Source organism: Gopherus flavomarginatus, chromosome 6 (assembly GCF_025201925.1).
Source record: "Gopherus flavomarginatus isolate rGopFla2 chromosome 6, rGopFla2.mat.asm, whole genome shotgun sequence".
Lineage (NCBI taxonomy): Eukaryota > Metazoa > Chordata > Testudines > Testudinidae > Gopherus > Gopherus flavomarginatus.
In genome coordinates, this window is record NC_066622.1 from 120,767,362 (window position 1) to 120,776,773 (window position 9,412).

The window sequence follows — 9,412 nt, forward strand, 5'->3', positions numbered from 1 at the left end:
TCTATGTACATAAGCAACTAGGGGTAGCCTTGAGTGTCCTGACCCAGACTTTTGGGCCCAAGGAATGACCTGTGGCCTACTGTTCCCAAAAATTGGATCCGGTGACACAAGGCTTTCCTGGTTGCCTTCAGGCGGTGGCTGCTGTTGGCCTTCTTGTACCCCAAGCAAAGAAGGTTACTTTAGGCCATCCGATGGTCCTACGGACCCCACATGTGGTCCAACCACTGCTAGTCTAAGAAGGCACTCAGCATTTAACCTCTCGGAGACTAACCCATCTGAAAGTTTCTTTATTGTCCAGAACCAATTTGAAGATTGAGCAATGCCATACCTTAAACCCTGTGACCCATTTACCTTTTCTGGACAACAATCATAAGCCTTCACACAATTGTCTTCAAATAGTGCATTATCAAAAAAACCCTCGACCAAATCTTTCAGATGTGCCCATTCCAAATGCTAATCTGGAACTGTATACAGATGGCTCGGAACGAGTCGTAAAGGGCTAACAAATACCTAAATTTGCAGTATCTACCCAGTTTAAGGTATTACAGTCTGCACCCCAGAACCCTCCACTCAGCCCAGGTGGCAAAATTGGTAGCCCTTACCCGAGCATGTAAGCTAGCAGCAAGTCAGTCTGTAAACATCTATACTGATTTGAAATATGCTTTTAGCGTTTGCCGTGCCACGGGCCAACTCTGGGCAAAGCAGAGTTTTATTACCTCCAGTGGCACTAAAGCAGCACATAAGCCCTTAATTCTAAAACTATTAAAGGCCGTGCACTTGCCATCCAAAATTGCCATTATTCATGGTCATGCCCACCAAAAATAAAATAATCAACTGTCCGTGAGAACCAATTAGCTGATGCAGCATCTAAAGTGGCCTCCCTACAACCTTACATTACCAACCAAATGGTGCTCACACCCTCTCCCCCATCAACACCGGTCCTATTTGTCCCTAAACCATCAAAGGTTAGTAGCTGAAAAAACGTAGGGGCCACTAAAACACCAAGAAAAGAGTGGCAGCTACCTAATTAAAAAAAAGGCTTGACCCGGGCTGCTCTGCGGCCTGCCCTATTTAAACTACACCAAAAAACACACAGCAAAACAAAGGCCATAGCAGCTATTGTAAACAAACTTTGGTATGCCCCTAAAATATTCCAGGAAGACAAAAAGGTCCTTTCCACCTGTAACATTTGTGCAAAATTCAATCCAAGGGGGGGAAACCAAAAAGCCCCCCTGAAGCAAGGTTATGGGCATATATGCCCTTTGAACGGCTCCAAATCGACTACTCAGAGATGCCCAAGTGCCAAAGCTACAAGTATCTTCTTGTAATTGTATGCCAACTAACTGGCTGAACCAAAGCATTCCCAATTAGATAAGCAACTGCCTTAAAAATTTAAAAAAAACATATTATTCCTAGGTTTGGTCCTCCTAAGTCTATTAACTCTAATCAAAGAACTCATTTCACTGCCCAGGTTATTCAATACATTGCAAAGGCCCTAGGTATCACTTGACTTCTACATACTCCTTAAAAACCACCATCTTCTGGGCAAATAAAAAAAATAAACCAAACTTTAAAGCTTAAGCTTTCCAAAATATATGCACAAACTGGGTTAAAATGGCTTCAGGCTCTGCCTTTGGCCCTCTTGGCAGATCAAACTGCCCCTAGGGGTCAGCTTGGTCTCTCACCTTTTAAACTTTTATTTGGCAGGCCATACACCGGATTTGCTGACCCAGGACTTGTAACTAATTTAGCCACTTGGGGGGACGAGGAGTTGACCAAGTACGTTGATTCCCTCCAAAATACTCATGTCTCTTCACAGGTATGCAGCCCAATTTCAGTCCTTACCTGCTGATGTACCTGGTCACCGGATCCAGCCAAAAAATTAAATCTATATAAAGTAGGAAAAAAATCAAGCCTTTCCAACCCCGGTGGGCTGGCCCTTTTCAAGCCCTTCTTACCTCCCACACTGCAATTCAAGTAAGGGAACAAAATACCTATATTCACCACACTCGAATCAAGCTAGCCCCTAGGTCGGGGCCAAAAGCAAACAACATTGGAGTTCGAGGGAGTACCGCCAGCTCTTCCCACTGCGACCCGAAAAAGCCAAAAGCAAACAATACCTAAAAAACTAAACGTCTCAAAAAACTAAAGCTTTTGTTCAGACAAACAAAGTCCTGTGACTATGGGTTCTCAAACGGTGTTGCGGTGGCTATTATTTCTGAGCCTGTCCCTTGTACAAGCTAACCTGCACCCAGCAGCTAAACCTCTTCAGCGACTGGCCACATTGGGACACTTCTCTAACTGTTGGTTGTGTCACCAAACTCATTCTAAAAAAAAAATAAAACTATAAGCTATACCTTTAAACCTCTCTAAAACTCTTTCCCTACAAATAGTACAAAAAGCTAAATAATAATAATAAACAAAAAACAGTTTAATAAACATTAAAAAAATCTAAAATTTAGCATCATAATTAAAAGGCCCAAAAGATCCCTCTCTTTGATATCCTTGGGTTTGGGTATAAGTTAGCCTTATGTTTTAAAGCTGTTAATGGGACCAAAAAAAACCCTGTTACATCCCCTTAAAAGCCTGCAATCAACCCTTAAGTTTAATATTAAAAATAAAACCTTTTACTCCTTAAAAATTGGTGTAGACACCCAGAAACCTCCCTGCCAGTTTCAAGAAGCCTATATTATAAAATGAACAGGCAAACGTTATCAAGGGGAGTGGTTTCCTTCATTTCTTCCCTTGGATCCCATAGATAAAACCCATGCATATTATATAAATGTCTCCTCTGGCATTTTATCACCTCACTCATCGCTTGTAAAAATTTCTAAATACCAAAAAGCGCTATTAAGCTTTACATCACATTTGTTTGCTGTTACATACTATAAGGGTATCTTAAACAACACCCAAGTCATAAAACATTTAAATGCATCCCATTGGTGGTGCCGGGACAGGGTATTTAGCAACTCCAAACATCAAAATGTTACGGTAAATTAGCGCCACCAAGCAGCAAAAATCTTCCTCACCCTTTATCTACAGAGCCCCGGTCTATATTTTATTTGTAGCCATAATGCTTATAAAGCTCTCCCGTAGGGTTGGCATGGTCAGTATGGTATGGCCAAAGTATTACCAAACGTTCAAGTGAACACCACGCTGGACTCACGCCAAATCCTCAACCTGGGGACTTATTTTCACAAGCTCTTCACACCCTTGAAAGGGGCTCAAATTAAACATGCCAACAACCCCCTTGTAATCAAGAAACGGAATTTCTTTCCTTTATAGGTGAACTTTTTCCTGGACTGGGGGTGGCAGAGCTGGAAAGGGCAGTAGTAAACATTTCTGCAAAACTTAAAAAAGCAACTAATGCCTCCTTAAATGCTTTTCAAAAATTACAACAAAAAATTAATAATATAGCAAAAATAACACTGCAAAATAGGCATGTGCTAAATGCCATAAATGCTAAAGTAGTGAGGGCCTGTGTTTGCATTAAAGAAAAATGCTGTTTTTATATTAATCGCTCTAATTTAATTTAAAAAAATTTGCAGGCCATGAAAAATGCAGCTGTTGTTTTCCACACTATATCTCTTAATCATACCCTTAATTTTAAAAACCTCCTCCCAGACCTGGGGTCATAGTTTACTGGCCTTTTCTGTAAAATTATCAAATAAATTATTTTCTTTCTTTTCTTTCTATATATTGTTTAAATAATATTGCAATGTGCAATATGTTTGTATAATGCTGTTACTAAAAGCACTACTGTCCATAAAAAAACACAATATTTCACCCTCTAGCTTAATCGCAAAATGCGTAACGGGCCTGACAATTTGAATTATCAGGCCCGAAGGGGGGACTGTAACAGTCAGCAGAAACCCCCTAACAGCTAGTAGCCTTATAATAGCTGGCAACCTTTAGGAGAAATTGGATCTCTCACTGACACAGCAGCTTGAACTTTTGAACTGTCTTTCCTTACCAGTCTTGAGGCAGTTGAAGCTGGTCCTAAGCTGTTTTTTGCTGAGCAGATTGCAGAAGTGCAGGGTTTGCTAACCACCAATCAAATACTAACTTGACCAAAGCCTGTGTTTGAGTGTGTATAAAAGATTCTTGGTTTTTGTATAGAGTGGAGTTTTTTGTACCAAGATACAAAACTCTCCTTTCTTCTGCAGAATAAAACAGCCTTTCCTTATCCCTGTCTAGCTGTCACTGGCTCTCAGCCAGGCGGACCTGACATTTCAGTAATACTTTTACAAGGCTATAATAAATTTTGTATGAAGTATGTCTTGTGAGGTATCATCTGAAAACTCAATCTGCTAAACGTTACTGTCCTGGTACAGGAGAACCTCAGATTTATGAACACAGAGTTGTGAACTGATCAATCAGCCACACACCTTATTTGGAACCAGAAGTACGCAATCAAGGAGCAGCAGAGACAACAAAAACAAAAACAAACAAAGAAAAAACCACCAAGCAAATACAGTACAGTAGTATGTTTAACTACTAAAAAAAAGGTAAAGCAGTATTTTTCTTCTGCATTGTAAAAGTTGCAAAGCTGTATTAAGTCCATGTTCAGTTTTAAACTTCTGCAAGAACAATAACAACATTTTGTACGGAGTTACAAACATTTCAGAGTTATGAACAACCTCCATTCCCGAGGTGTTCATAACTCTGAGGTGCTAGTGTAAAATAAGTGTGATAACACTGTACGTAAAGTTATAAGATTCTACTGTATAGCATTATTAAGTTAAAAAAAGCAGGCACAGACCAGTTCCTCAGAAACAATAGGCAAATTGATGCCTCAGTCAGAACATAATCAGATGAGATATCATCTAGTTAAGTGGCCATTCTTTGACAGGGAGAATTCTTTGGCAGATGTGAGCAAGACATTTATATATTGGCAAAGACATAGAGGGGGTTTCCAATAGGACAAGCCTGCTATAACTTGAACTCCAGCTGGAAATCATTCTCAAGGGAGAAAGGTATAAGAATAGAAAACAACTACCACACATACCTCTTCTCTTCTTCCCTCTGCTCAAGGCGACAAAACCCCCTGAAAGAACACTGAACTGAAGGAGTGGATCTGACTAGATGGCATCTAACCAGTAGACTGCAAAAAGTATGTGGTTTGAATTCTTTTAGCTTTATAAGTTAGATGTTAGTTACTCTGAAACATGTTTTACTTTTTATTTTCTTTGTAACCAATCTTGACTTTTATGCATTACTTTTAATCTCTTAAAATCTTTCTTTCAATAGTTAATAAGCTTGTTTTAATGGACCAGTGAGTTTGGATTAAACTGTTTGGGAACCTCCACTTGAGATAACAGGGCTTCTGCATATCATTTTCCATTGATAAAATGACAGTCTTTATATGAGCTTGTATTGTCCAGTAGAGAACTGGGAAGTACAAGATGTATATAGTCTTAACTATTCTGTAAGCACCAAGAGTATTTTTTTAAAAAGTGTCTAAATTACTTAAGGGGCCTAGGACCATTGATTCTTAATGAGACCCCTAAGTGCCCCAGGCCAGGTTTTCAAAAATATTTAGGCAACTAAAGATGCATCAAGGCAACTACTGAGACCTTCAGAACAACTCCCTAATTCCCATTGAAATCAATGAGCCAATTGGTGAAATAATATCCTCTGTTGATGGAAGGGAAAATTTGTTCCTTCCATCAACAAAAGTTGGTCTAGTAAAAGATATTACCTCACCCACCTGGTGTCTCTCATATTCTGGGACCAATACAGCTGCAACAGCATTGCAAATTCCATTGAAATCAATGGAAGTTAGGCACCATGGTGCTTTTGTAAATCCCAGTAGGCACTAATCTGCATCCGAAAGTACCCAATAACCTAAAAAATCTGAAATTAAGTTATTTTTGAAAATGAGATTTAAGCATTTTTGAAATTATTATTCTGAGGTGAAATAATTCTAAGTAAAGTAAGAACAGTTCACAGCTCCTGTTCATTAGGTCATGGCAGCTACTGATTGTACAAATCATTATAATCATCAGTGTAGACTTGTATCTCACTAGAAAAACATATTAGCAGACACCCAGCAGAGAGTGCCCCACATCCCGTGAAGCACTCATGACTACAGCAGAACAAATAATGGAGAGGAAAGTATGTCTAATAATTCACTATTAAAAAACAAGAAATTTGTACAATGAACTATTTGACAAATTTTCTCCAATCAGCTCAGTTCAGAACTAAGGTTTCCATGTGTCCCTTTCAATCAATAATGCAAACAAAATGCATATGTGGATGAACAATGCTGTGGAATAATTAATCTGAAAAAAGGAAAGCAAGAGGCAAGCATTGCAGGGGCCAGGAACGGAGGAGAACTAGAAACGTTATAGAACTCAGATAATCTTATCAAAATGAAAGATAAGCCAGAGGCAAAGCATGAATGAAGAAAAGACAGACTGAGATAAAGAGAGTCCTTCTCAAGGACACTGTGAGGCATGAGTAATTTAAAATGCAGAAGAAAGAAGGGAACCCAACTTGAAACAAACCTCAAAAGAAAAAATGTTAAATAATTACCAACATTTTCTAGAAAAGGAAATAGAAGAATTAAGAGCATGGTTGTGCTAGCACAGGTATTTGGTGGAGTTCAGTTGTTCCAATTCACTAATAAGTCTTCATCCTTAGATCTTCTCTGGGAGGGAATTGGCAGCAGATAGAGAAGCATCACTGGTAAGTATATGTATCTGTCTAAGGTACAATGGCAGAGTGCTGAGAGCCAACATCTGTCCCAGCACTCTGGTTACTTAAGCTCTGATTAGTTCCCCCCCCCCCGCCAGAGAAGACTCAGTTGAGGAATACAGTACTTAATTACCTAATGGGGCTGGGAATGCTAAGGAACTAATTGTCCAATCAGCTGGGAGGAGCAGTTAAATAGTACAGGAAGGCAGTGCACAGGGGGTAAGGCTAGCAGAGCTGGGGGAAAAGGGATTTCAGGAGGGTGAGATCTCTTCCCCCTTAAGAAATGGCTGACATCTGAGAAGTGCTGTAGACAGAGCTGTTGCACAGGATTAATACAATGGTGGTAATGTTAACAAATTACATTGAGATGTTAACAAGCTAGAGGCACACAAGATTGCAAAGGATTGCAGGACAGGAGTGGAGCTTCCCCTGTTACAGGTATGTAGATGAATCCCATTACTGCAGTACCTGAGCACCTCACAGTCTTCCATGTGAACTCAACCCTGTGATGTACTGTTATCATCTTTCTTCAGTCCTGGGGTTCTCAAACCTTATCATCATGAAGACTATCTACAGGACCACTTCCTTTCCCATTTGCTCTGATGCAGACCAGATCCCTGCCCCATCTATTAATACATAACTTCCCTGTGGCAGCTAAAGCAATTGCTCACATGAAAAAGTAATATTAGGACAGTAATGTATTTTCAGCTTCCTTTAATGCAGGTTAGTACCTAGAAACAAGGAAAATAGCCAGCATATGACTAGCCAGATCTACATGACCACCAACAAAAGCCACATAGAGCAGTGTGAGACCCACTGACCATTCCTCAGTCTTATTCCATTCTATTCAGATTTATCTTACCTAGACCACAAAGATTAAGAGGTCTTTTCTCCCACCAATAACACACAGTACAGTTCTGACTCACAATTTTCTCAGAACACTCCCCCTGCCCCAATCACTATGAAGTACCTTTCCTGATAAAGGAAGTTCAAACCAGTTAATTTAGGGGCGCGGGAGGGAATTTGAAAAAAAAAACTGACATCAGCAGAAACCTTGGGTTTCATAGAAAAAGTCCTCTGAAATGTTTGAAAATAAAATAATTTACCAGATATTCAGGAACAGGTCTTTTTTACAATAATTTCTTTGCCCGTATACAGAAAATCACTTAGAAAAATACACTAGCTGAAGGGCATAGTTGTGACATTCTGACATATATTGGACTTTAATAAAATATACATATGGCTCATTAGAGTCAATGAAAGTAAGGGAAAGAGCGTGTGCTTGGGCCTACAGGAAAAAGGATTGCAAGTGCACAGGACATTTTAAAGTGCATCTAGAATCCATCCGCATGGTGTGTGTTCTCAGGTCAACTACTCTGCACAGAAATAACTTTTAAAAAATATTGGGTCAGAAAATATCCTCAGCTTTGGGCATACCATGGAGCTGGAAAGCTGCTGGATCTCCCTAGCTGACGATACTCTCAGTGTGGGTCTAGCTCCTATGCTAGTGTTCCTGCCACTCTTGCACTTGGTGACATAGAGGGGGGAGGGATAGGCATGGTCAGAGCACCAATATGGTCCAGTAATCCTTGGCTGGTGGATGGCTCTTTGGGGGCCATAATCAGCTGGCATCTTTAGGGTGAGCCCCAGGGAGCTGCAACTGGCTCCTTTGCAGTCCCCTCTGTTCTCCACTGCAATCTTGACATTTTCCAGGTTTCAAAAAAACACACAAAGATATTAGAAAAATTGAAGAGAGAATTTCTGAGTCAAATATCAGTGACCAATCCCAATGAAATGTCTGGCTTCTTAAAACCAGTTTCTCTGTAATATTACGTACTTCTTAAAGGCAGAGACAAATCTCATTTTCTTATAAAAAGCCTAAATAAATACACTTATTGATTGTACCAACCATGTTTTGGAAATGGGAAAAAAAACCCAACACAAATTGGTTCTTGCCAAAGTTTCTTTATCACAAACCACATTTTTCATATTGCAAAGCAATAATTTGGAGATGCAGAGGCATTATATTGGAAAGTACACAAATAGAAATATCGCTTTGTAAACACCTTTCTGATTTTAAATTGCTGCGTTTACATAAGAGATTCATTCAGACTAGAAACCATCCCATCCTACAAATTTGCACCATCTATCATTTGACTCCTCACCATAATTTCCACATCAGACTATTTGAGATGTTAGAAGCACTGGTCTTGAGAGGAGGATTATGAGGAAGAAAACATGCATAAGAATCTAAATATCTTGATGATCAGAAATGACTGAAATGTCCTAGGGTAGGCATAAAAGGTAAACATAAAAATGTCAGATTGCCCTTTATTATGTATAAAGTTGTCAAAACAAAGTACTCTCCATCTATCTTAAGTACTTGTATGGCCCCATTCCCTGTAATATCCTGTGAGGTAGGAAAGTGCTGATATCTCCATTTTACAGATGGGTAACTGAGGCCCAGAGAGACTGTGACTCACCCATGATCACACAAGATGTTTGTGGTGGAACAGGAATTGAACCCAGTTTTTAGCCTATCTAGGCTAGAGATAGTCCTGAGCTGCAAAATCTGGTTCTAGATTGAGGGGGAGGGAGCTAGTGGGCCAGATATGGGGCTGGAGTTCAAGTCCATGGACATGGCTGCAAGTCAGAGAGTTGGGATCTGGATTCAAACTTCTCCTAGCTTCTCATGTTATTTGGAGGTGGGGTT